We start from the raw sequence: 8,889 nt of genomic DNA on the forward strand, positions 1-8,889 counted from the left end.
TAATACTTCTTCATTCTGGGCTTTAGTTTTTTCATTGGCAAAATTGGATTGCTAAGTTTTATGAACCATCAGTGATGCCCCATTTTTGTGTGTGTCAGGACCCTGACTAAAATCTGCATAATGAAAGAACGATTGACAAATTTATTAATTAAGACCCTGTTTTGAATTCTATTGTTAATGTGGCTAAACTTCTTTAAATCCGTGTATTGCCTTGAATAGAATTCTCTAGGAATAAGTCAAAGTATGTATAGGTTTCTCAAATACCTTTAATTTTTGCTCATCTTGGAATTTGAACTTAACCAATATTTTCATATGTTCACAAGTATAATCAGCACGCAAAGTCTTAAGGTGACAGATAAACGACGGAGCTTCTAAAGTGCCAGGTACTACAGGATACGGGTAGAGGAGATGTGACAGGCCCATAATAACTATAAAACAAGGCCAACTGTAATAAATGAACAAAAAAGTTATGAGTCCAAATGATAGTGGACAAATCTAAGAGATGTCATTTTTAAAGGGCGAAATTTACAGTATGTGAAGTATGTCTCCATAAATCTCTTATTGAAAATGCATATTTGGACAGCAGTCTCAATTCTGGGTGTATATCCAAAAGAATGGAAATCAGGATCTTGAAGAGATGTCTGTACTCCTACATTCGTTGCAGCACTACTCAGATAGCCAAGATACGGAAATAACCCAAATATTCATCAACAGATGAATGGATAAAGAAAATATGGTATACTTATACAATACAAGAATTTATACAATGGAATATTATTCAGCCTTAAAAAAGAAGAAATTCTGTCATATATGACGACATAGATGAACCTGGAAGATATTATGCTAAGTGATGTAAACCGGAAGGACAAATACTACCCGGTTCCTCTTATATGCGGTATTAAAATAATCAAGCTCAGAGAAGCAGAGAAAGAACGGTGGTTGCCAGGAGTTGGGTTGAAGGGGAAATGGGAGTTGTTCAATTGGTGTAAAGTTTCACTTAGGTGGGATGAACACGTTGTAGAGGTCTGCTGTCCTACGTCATGCCCGTTGTTAACAACACTGTATTGTGCACCTAGAAATTGGTTGAGGATAGATCTCGTGTTAAATGTTCCGGCATCAACAACAACAATGACAACAAAGAGGCACAAGGAAACTTTTGGAGACGATGGACATGTCTATTGCCTTGATTGTAATGATGGTTTCACAAGTGTATGCCTATATCTAAACTCATCAAATTGTATACATTAAATATTTGCAGTTATTTGTATATCAATTTTACCTCCATAAAGCTGTTAAAATGCACATTTGGAAAAGTGCAATTAGACAAAACGATGAAAATAGAAGTTCATTCCTTTCCTATATAAAAGGAGTCCGGAGATAGTCAATTCAGGCCAGATGTGGTGCTCCACAGGGTCAGGGAACCAGGCTGTGTCATTCTCAGAATGTGGCTTCCATCTATGGCTCAAGATGGCTACTTGAGTTCCAGCCACCACATCTGCATCCCAGCCAGCAACAAGGAGGAAGGGGAGGGCAAAAGGCCTGGGTCTTCCCCCTAAGGTACTTTCCAGAAGTTACTCATGTCACTTTTTTTTCTTTCTTTTTTTTTTTGTGAGGAAGATTGACCCTGAGCTAACATCTATTGCCAATCTTCCTATTTTTGCTGAGGAAGATTATTGCTGAGCTAACATCTATGGCAATCTTCCTCTGTTTTGTATCTGGGATGCCACCACAGCATCACTTGACGAGTGACACGCAGGTCTGCGCCTGGAATCTGAACCTGTGAACCCTGGGTCGCCAAAGCAGAACATGTGAACTTAACCACTTGGCCACGGGGCAGGCCCCACACATGTCACTTCTTACATCTCCTTGGCCTATTTAAGTCACATGGCCACACCCAACTAAAAGGGAGGCTGGGAAACATAGTCCTTATTCAGAGCAGCCATATGTCTGGCTAACATTCAGCAGGGAAAGAGTATCTCTTGTCAAGGAGGAGGGAGAAGACAAAGGAGCAATCTCTGCTGCGTGGACGTTCTGCAGCGGGCCTTGAACATCATGTCAGCGTAGGCCGTGCTTAATTCATCAAGCAATTTGGAGAGAGTAGGTTATTTTGAGGAAAACGTGACATTGTTTTAGGAATATAACCAATCTCTGCCATTGATGTGTAGGATGGGTTAAAATGAGGAAAGGCTGGAAGCAGGGAGGCCAAGTTGGTGATGACAACAGACAACGCAGGAGGTAATGCAGACAGAGTTCAGGGCACAACCGGAGGACCGGAAAGGAGACACTTCGTGAAAGAACAGCACCAAGAATTGGCCACCTGAATTCACCGTGTGGGTGGGCAAGGAGGTGAGAGAGTCTGCCAAGGTCTGATAGACTTCCCAGAATGCGGCTTCACAAGCTCAACGTCTACAGGGATCCAAGAGGTCCAGGAGATACGTAACTGAGAAAATGGGCTCCCACCTCCTCAACAAGAAGGCACTGGGGGTGGGGGGCGCGGAAAGTCGCTCAGGCCCCTCGAGGCACGCAGCGCAGACTCTGAACACCGCTGCGAGGGGCTGAGGGGAAAGTCCCGCTCCTGCTTTTGAATCTCCTGCAGCAGGAGATAAGAGACATTTATCAATATCTCACATTTTAAAAATCTAAAACCACCCTGTGAAGTAAGTAAAAAATACCAGACAATGGTAAGTATTCACTTCTGCCCTCACCCCGCAAGACAGGTAACAATTAATAAAGGCAGCATTTCTAAATGCCCTAACAATACATAAGAGCTAACGTTTGTGTACTCTTTTATGGTTTTAAAAGTATTTTTAAAGAAATATCCACTTTATTCCCTCACCTTAGGTTCCCATTCACAGGTGAGGCGATGGAGGCATCACGGTATTGAGCTAACGGTCTCATTGGTGGGAAGGGAGGAGGCTGAGAGCCTAAGTGAGGCCCTCCTGCCTCCTCATCCCAGGGTCTCCCACCTCTGCTACACGAAGGAGCAGGAAAACGGTCATTTCTGGACCCTGTGTGCATCTGCGTGTGTGCATTTTGGTGATTGCAAAGAACTGAGAATGCCCCAAGTGTCTGGAAATCACGACGAACTCATCATCTTCAGAACAACTGCTCCTGTGCGCATGGGCAGCCGGGGTTCCCTGGGGCTGGCATGCTGAGGCCTGGGGATGTTTCAAGCCTTCCTGAATCACTTGTGCATGTTCTCTTGGGTGGTGTGGCAACTCGCTTCTCCCGTTGCTGCTGATTTATGCGGGCGTTTCATGCTGGTCACTGAACTCACGGAGACTTCTGGGTTGGCTCGTGGCTCCTCTGTATCTCCCGAAAGTCTTAGTACCTAAACCCACAAAGATAGAAACCATGATTTGAGCCTCCTCAAGAGAAGTTAAACTCTGCTAACCCAGAATAAAGTATATTTGGCAAGCAAGGTGAAGCGTACAGTGATTGCTAACGTGAGGAATTTGGGAGCAGCCCAAATATCCCATAATGGGGCTTTATGTGCCCTATTTATTTATCGTCATGAGCAAATAATGATAGATTTGCTCAATGAAATGCTATTTATTCCTTGAAAAATGGTAGTTATAAAGGCTACATAGGCACACGAAACAATGCATTATATAACAAGGGGGAGGAAGCGGTTAAGACACGGAATGTGCCCCACAGTTTTTGTCATGTGTAGGGGATCTGAATATGCCACCCCAAAACACGCCTCTTTGGCACAAGAATTGCTTCGAGCTGAAGGAATTAAGAAGCAGCAAACACAGAAAGAGCTCTCCACCCTCCCCCTATATGCCCAAAAGCAGGATATAAATTTTCCTTTGTGAAGGTGTCCCCACTCCCCTCTCCTGGACCAGGAGGAGAACAGCCATTACCACTGGAGCCAGAAAGTCGGCACCATAATGGGTCTGCACAAACAAATCCTACTGAAATAACTCTCACCTTCCATTAGTTTCCCCCGTATATTTACCTCCCTATGGTTTACCATCCCCAGGACCCCAAACCTCTTTTCCTTTATCTTGCACTTTGCTACAAATTTACCACTCCTTGTTAAGATAGTATATAAGCCCCAAATTCTACCCACCCCCTGACTGACTCATTGCTGAGTCCTTCAGTGTGTATGCACGTTGTGCACATAAAGAAACGCTGCTTTTTTTTCTCCTGTTGACCTCTCCTTTGTCAATTTAATTTGCAGGTCCCCAGAAACTAAGCATAAGAGGGTAAAGGAGAAAATTTTCCTCCTCTGTATGTGTTAAATAAAAAGGAAAATGGCAGGAAGGGAATATACCAACATACTAGCATTGGTTAGGTAACATGTAGCACATTCAAACAGAAAAAAAAAAGCCTTGTCAAAGCAACATTTTGTAAGGACTGCAAGTTAACTGAACACCGGCATCCAACCACTAAAAACAGATTTGGTTCAAGTGTTGATCAAAGCAGTACCTGGAGGGGTACTTTAAGTTAGGACTTGATAAAGAGAACAGTGTTTGGTGAGGATGGCTGAACCCATGCTATGAAAGCAAGAAACAGACAGTTTTACAAGAGAGTTAACAAAAGTGTGATCAAGAGTCAGGTTCTAGAGTCAGATTATTTACTATTTGCAAGGCTTTGTGCAAGTGACTTCACTGCTTTGTGCCTCCATTTCCTCCTCCTTAAATTGGGGATAATGGTAACCGCCTGGTGGTGTTGTTGAGGGTTAAATAGTATGGCCTACACACGGTGAGTAGTCCATAAAAGTTACTAGAAACATTCTCTTAGTGATGCTCTTTCTTTTCTTGCTGAGAAAATGTTGATAATCAGTAGCCACGTGTAGCAGAAGAATGGCTGTATCAAGCGTTGGGTGACTTTTTGGCCCCTCCATCGGTTTGGTTGTGAGATAGAAGTTCCTCTCTCTGGTCTGGGAGCTCTGTGGTCTCTCCTTTGGGGTGAAAACTAACTCCATATATGGGGTCCAAAATGAAACTGATTTCCACAAGTGGGCAGAAAAACAGACGCCGTGATACTTCCTGTGAGGCTCAGTGGTTCGTCCTCTGCCCACTCTGCAGCCCCATGTGCAGCCCGCATTGTGGCAGGCGGGAATGGGGGTAGGGCGGAGGGGCTCTGGGTGAGTCAGCCGGAGGAGAGGGAGAGTGTCGTTTTGAGGGAGGCAGATTAGGACGATGGACTAGCAGTCATGCTCCGCGGCTAGTTAGCTTTGTGACCTTGGGCCGATGGAGTCACTCTGGCCCTTCGTTCCTCTCCAGGTAAGAGGAGGGGAGCTGAGTAGCTTCCTTCCAACACCAACATTCTGAGTCTATGCACCCCTCCCGGAGACCACATCCTCTGAAAAGACAGAAGAAACGCCGCAGGTCCTGATGGCCCTCAACTGACTCACATGCTCCTGGGCAGAACACCACGCCCCCCAAAGCCTTCCTCCACCAGTACAGCCCCACCGACTCAGGACTGAACCCAGGCTGCGCTGGGGTCGGGGAGCCGAGCTCCCCCGTGCAGGCTGGGGCTCTGCGCTTGGCGGTCGTCATTGCTGTCCTGGGCAGTTTTGCCTCATCTCTGAGAGCCCTTCACGGTGTTTACTCAGCCTCTTTTCCCAGCACCCGTTTGAAATGTGCTGGCTCATTTCTTCCTTTCCTTTGAGAAGTTCAGTTCCCCTTTGGCTTTAACTCAGAGCTTTGGTGATGAAAGAAAGGAGATCATATTTCCTCTAGTCAGAGCTATATTTTCAGGGCACAGCTGCCTAGACCCACCAGAAATAAAACAGGAGGAGATACGAGGTCATGGGCAAATCCCACCCAGCTCCCTCCTGGTGGGAGAAGAGCCCAGTGAGAACTTAGTCTCTGGAAGCTGGAGTCCAGACAGGCTTGTGGGGTGAGTGCTGTGTGCTGGTGTCTCGTTAGCTAATGGGTTGAAGGGAGGCTCTTTTCTGGGAGCTGGATGGAGCTGCCTTCAGCCCCTGCCCTACCCTCAAGCTCTCACGACTGCCCGAGGTCTGGAAGCTGCCTTAATCTCTGACTCATGGAACGTTGGAACTAGGGTGTCCCAGACAACTGTTGTCCAGTGTGACACCGAAGCCCCATTTGGTGCTGCCCTAAAAAGCCATAACACACAGGGCTGGTGTAGAATACACTGTGGGAGGCCTTCTGGGTGGATTGGGGCCTTGTCATTTCATATTTATGTTGTGCAACCAATACACACACACACACAGACTCATGCGCAAAGCAGGTGACTGGAGAATGAACGGCCCGTTTGCCAAGGCATTTGAAATATTCACTCTAGGACAGCAAAGAGCAGTAAGCGCGAGTCTTATGATCTGGTAATAATAGCTCTGTGTAGACAGTATTTATTGAGCTCCTATGAGATGCCAGGCACTTACCAAGGATTGCATCATTTAAAGTTCCCTGTGGTGTCCACATTTATGGATAGAGGCTTAGAAAATTTAAATAACTTTTCCAAATTCACACAGTGACTTCTCTGTTCACTCTGTGGTGAAAACAGAATTTGAATGGAAGTAGTCAGTCTACGGAGCCTGTGCACTTAGACTGTCCTACTTCGCTGCGTGTGGCCTCTGTCCCAACGGTGCGGTGAACACTTTTCATTCTGCATTGTGGGTTAAGAACCAGGCCTGCGGAGTTTTACTCTCTGGGTTCAAGTCCCAGTTCTGCCGTCTGTTGACTGTCGTAGTCGTAGGGGACCTGCTAACCTCTGTGCCTTGGTTTCCTGCCCTATAAAATGGGATAATAAGGGTAGCAAGCTCACGGGTTGTTGTGAGGATTAAATGGGATAACACATGGAAAGCTCTTAGAACACAGTGCTAGCCCTTCTTATCACATGCTAGCTATCATTAATGGCAAACATTTATTGATTGCCTACTGTATACCAGGCACTGGCAGGGAGGGACAGGGAGGACAGGATCTTGTGGTTAAAAAGATAAGTTATGGGGGGCGGGGAGGCAGATATTTAAACCAGTTATGATGTACAGTGTTACGATCCGTAGTGGATCACTAAGAAGGGAGTGACGGGCTGCAGAGGAAGGTTTGGGGCCAGACTTGGCAGGACAAGGATATTGTATGTGCTAAGGGGTGGGGATTTCATCCTGTGTAGGCAACAAAGGGGCTGGGGCATGTCATACATAGGGGGTGGCACAGTCCTTTAAGGGCTTCACTAACCTCCTGTCTGAACCGCGTTTAACCAGAGGTGAGTGTAAGAAAAGATCCAACAGGAAGGGAGTAATTCTTTCCAAAGTTTTTTGCCAGATTAAAAAAAATCTGTTTGGAAGCTGATCTCCTAGATTTTATATAATATAAAAAGATTCACTGTACAAAAAAAGGACTTCAAATCATTTTATATCCTGATCCCATATGCATCGTGCAAGTGACTCTCATTGACTTAACACATTTGGCACCATCTAGCATGTATAAAGCATGGTGTATAAATAGTAACATAGTCCATGCTGCCAGGGGCTCCTCTTGACTCAGGCAAGGATGACAGTGTGTTCTCCTAAGAATATGAGATTATGCGTGAGGCAGTTCCCTCACTCTGAGTGCCAGAGAGTGTTTGAGCGGGGGCATTATCTCCAGGGAATGGAATCATTTTCAGAGTCCAAGCTAGGGTTGGCTGGATTTTAGCGCAGTAAACCCAACCTGTCTCACCAGTTCCGATGTGCATGGCTGATTAAGTGACCAGCATGCCCAGCCAGGTGTTCTCTGCTTTGTATCCCCAGCTCCAACACAGAGAGCTGGAGGAAGTGGAAAAACCCAGGTAAATAACAAAAATAGGCAAGGCTGTGCAAAGGATTTAGCGTAAAACGTTCATTCAGGCTTGATTATAGGAGTAAGAATGTCCAACAATTGGTAATGTGTTTAAAAACATTGTAGCACGTGTGTAAGACTCACGACCATATAGTTACTATGAGTGAGGATGTGGAAGAGCTCGCCAACCAAGAGGGTTGTACTACATGACTATGTTCAAAAGCTTCCGAAATGGTGAGCACAATAAAATCTTATTTTTGTAAAAGAAAATAAAAGGCTCATATTTTAGTATTTTAATCTCTAGGTGGTGAGATTACAGGTGATTTTTGTTTTACTCTTTTGCTTATGTGTACTATATAATTTTTCTATAGTGGGGTGTCTATTAATTTTGTATCCAGTGTTATTTTTAAAAAAACAAACAAGAAAATCACCTTCCTCTCCTTCTTCCTGGATGCTGCCTGCAGAGGCGGCAGCCATCTCCTATGCAGCATCGTGATTGCCCTCAGAACTCTCGTGAAGCCCACGATCATCAACAAGGGACCAAGAAGTTCATCCAGCACCAGGCAGACCGATACGTCAACATTAAGTGTAACTGGCGGGGACCTGGAGGCTTGACCACAAGGTCCAGAGCAGATTCAAGGCTCGGATTGTGATGCCCAACGCTGGTCACCAGAACAATAAGAAAACAAAGGACAGGCTGCCCAGCGTTTTCCAGAAGTTCCTGATCCACAAAATCATGGAGCTGGAGATGCTGCCGACGTGCAACAGACCTTATTGTACTGAGATTACCCAAAAATGTTTCCTCCAAAAGGCCATCGTGGAAAGCAGCCCAGCTGGCTATCAGAGTCACCAATCTCCACACCAGGCTGCACGGCGAAGAAAATGAATAGACAGCTCATATGCATGTTTTATTTGTGGTCAATAAATCCATGAAAACTCTGCCATTTGGCATTTTCCTCCCTTAAAGCAAAAAAAACAAAACAAAAACAACGCAGAAAAGCTGGATAAAATGAAGTGAAAATAATTGTAGGTTCTTCCCACGCGTTGCTCATTTAGTCCTCAGGACAATCCTATGAGATGTTGAGGCTGAAACCATAGGTATTCCACCAAATCCGTGTGTTTCAGGGCAGTCCCCAGCCTCCTTGAAGTTGGGTTA

The 8,889-nt window shown here is 45.2% G+C and overlaps 1 pseudogene; it reads left to right on the plus strand.

Annotated features, from left to right (window-relative positions):
• The first annotated feature begins 7,669 nt into the window (after nucleotides 1–7,669).
• LOC100057822 (large ribosomal subunit protein eL32-like) lies at nucleotides 7,670–8,677 on the plus strand (annotated as a pseudogene).
• The last annotated feature ends 212 nt before the right edge of the window (nucleotides 8,678–8,889 follow it).

This window comes from Equus caballus, chromosome 16, assembly GCF_041296265.1.
Source record: "Equus caballus isolate H_3958 breed thoroughbred chromosome 16, TB-T2T, whole genome shotgun sequence".
Taxonomy (NCBI): Eukaryota; Metazoa; Chordata; class Mammalia; order Perissodactyla; family Equidae; genus Equus; species Equus caballus.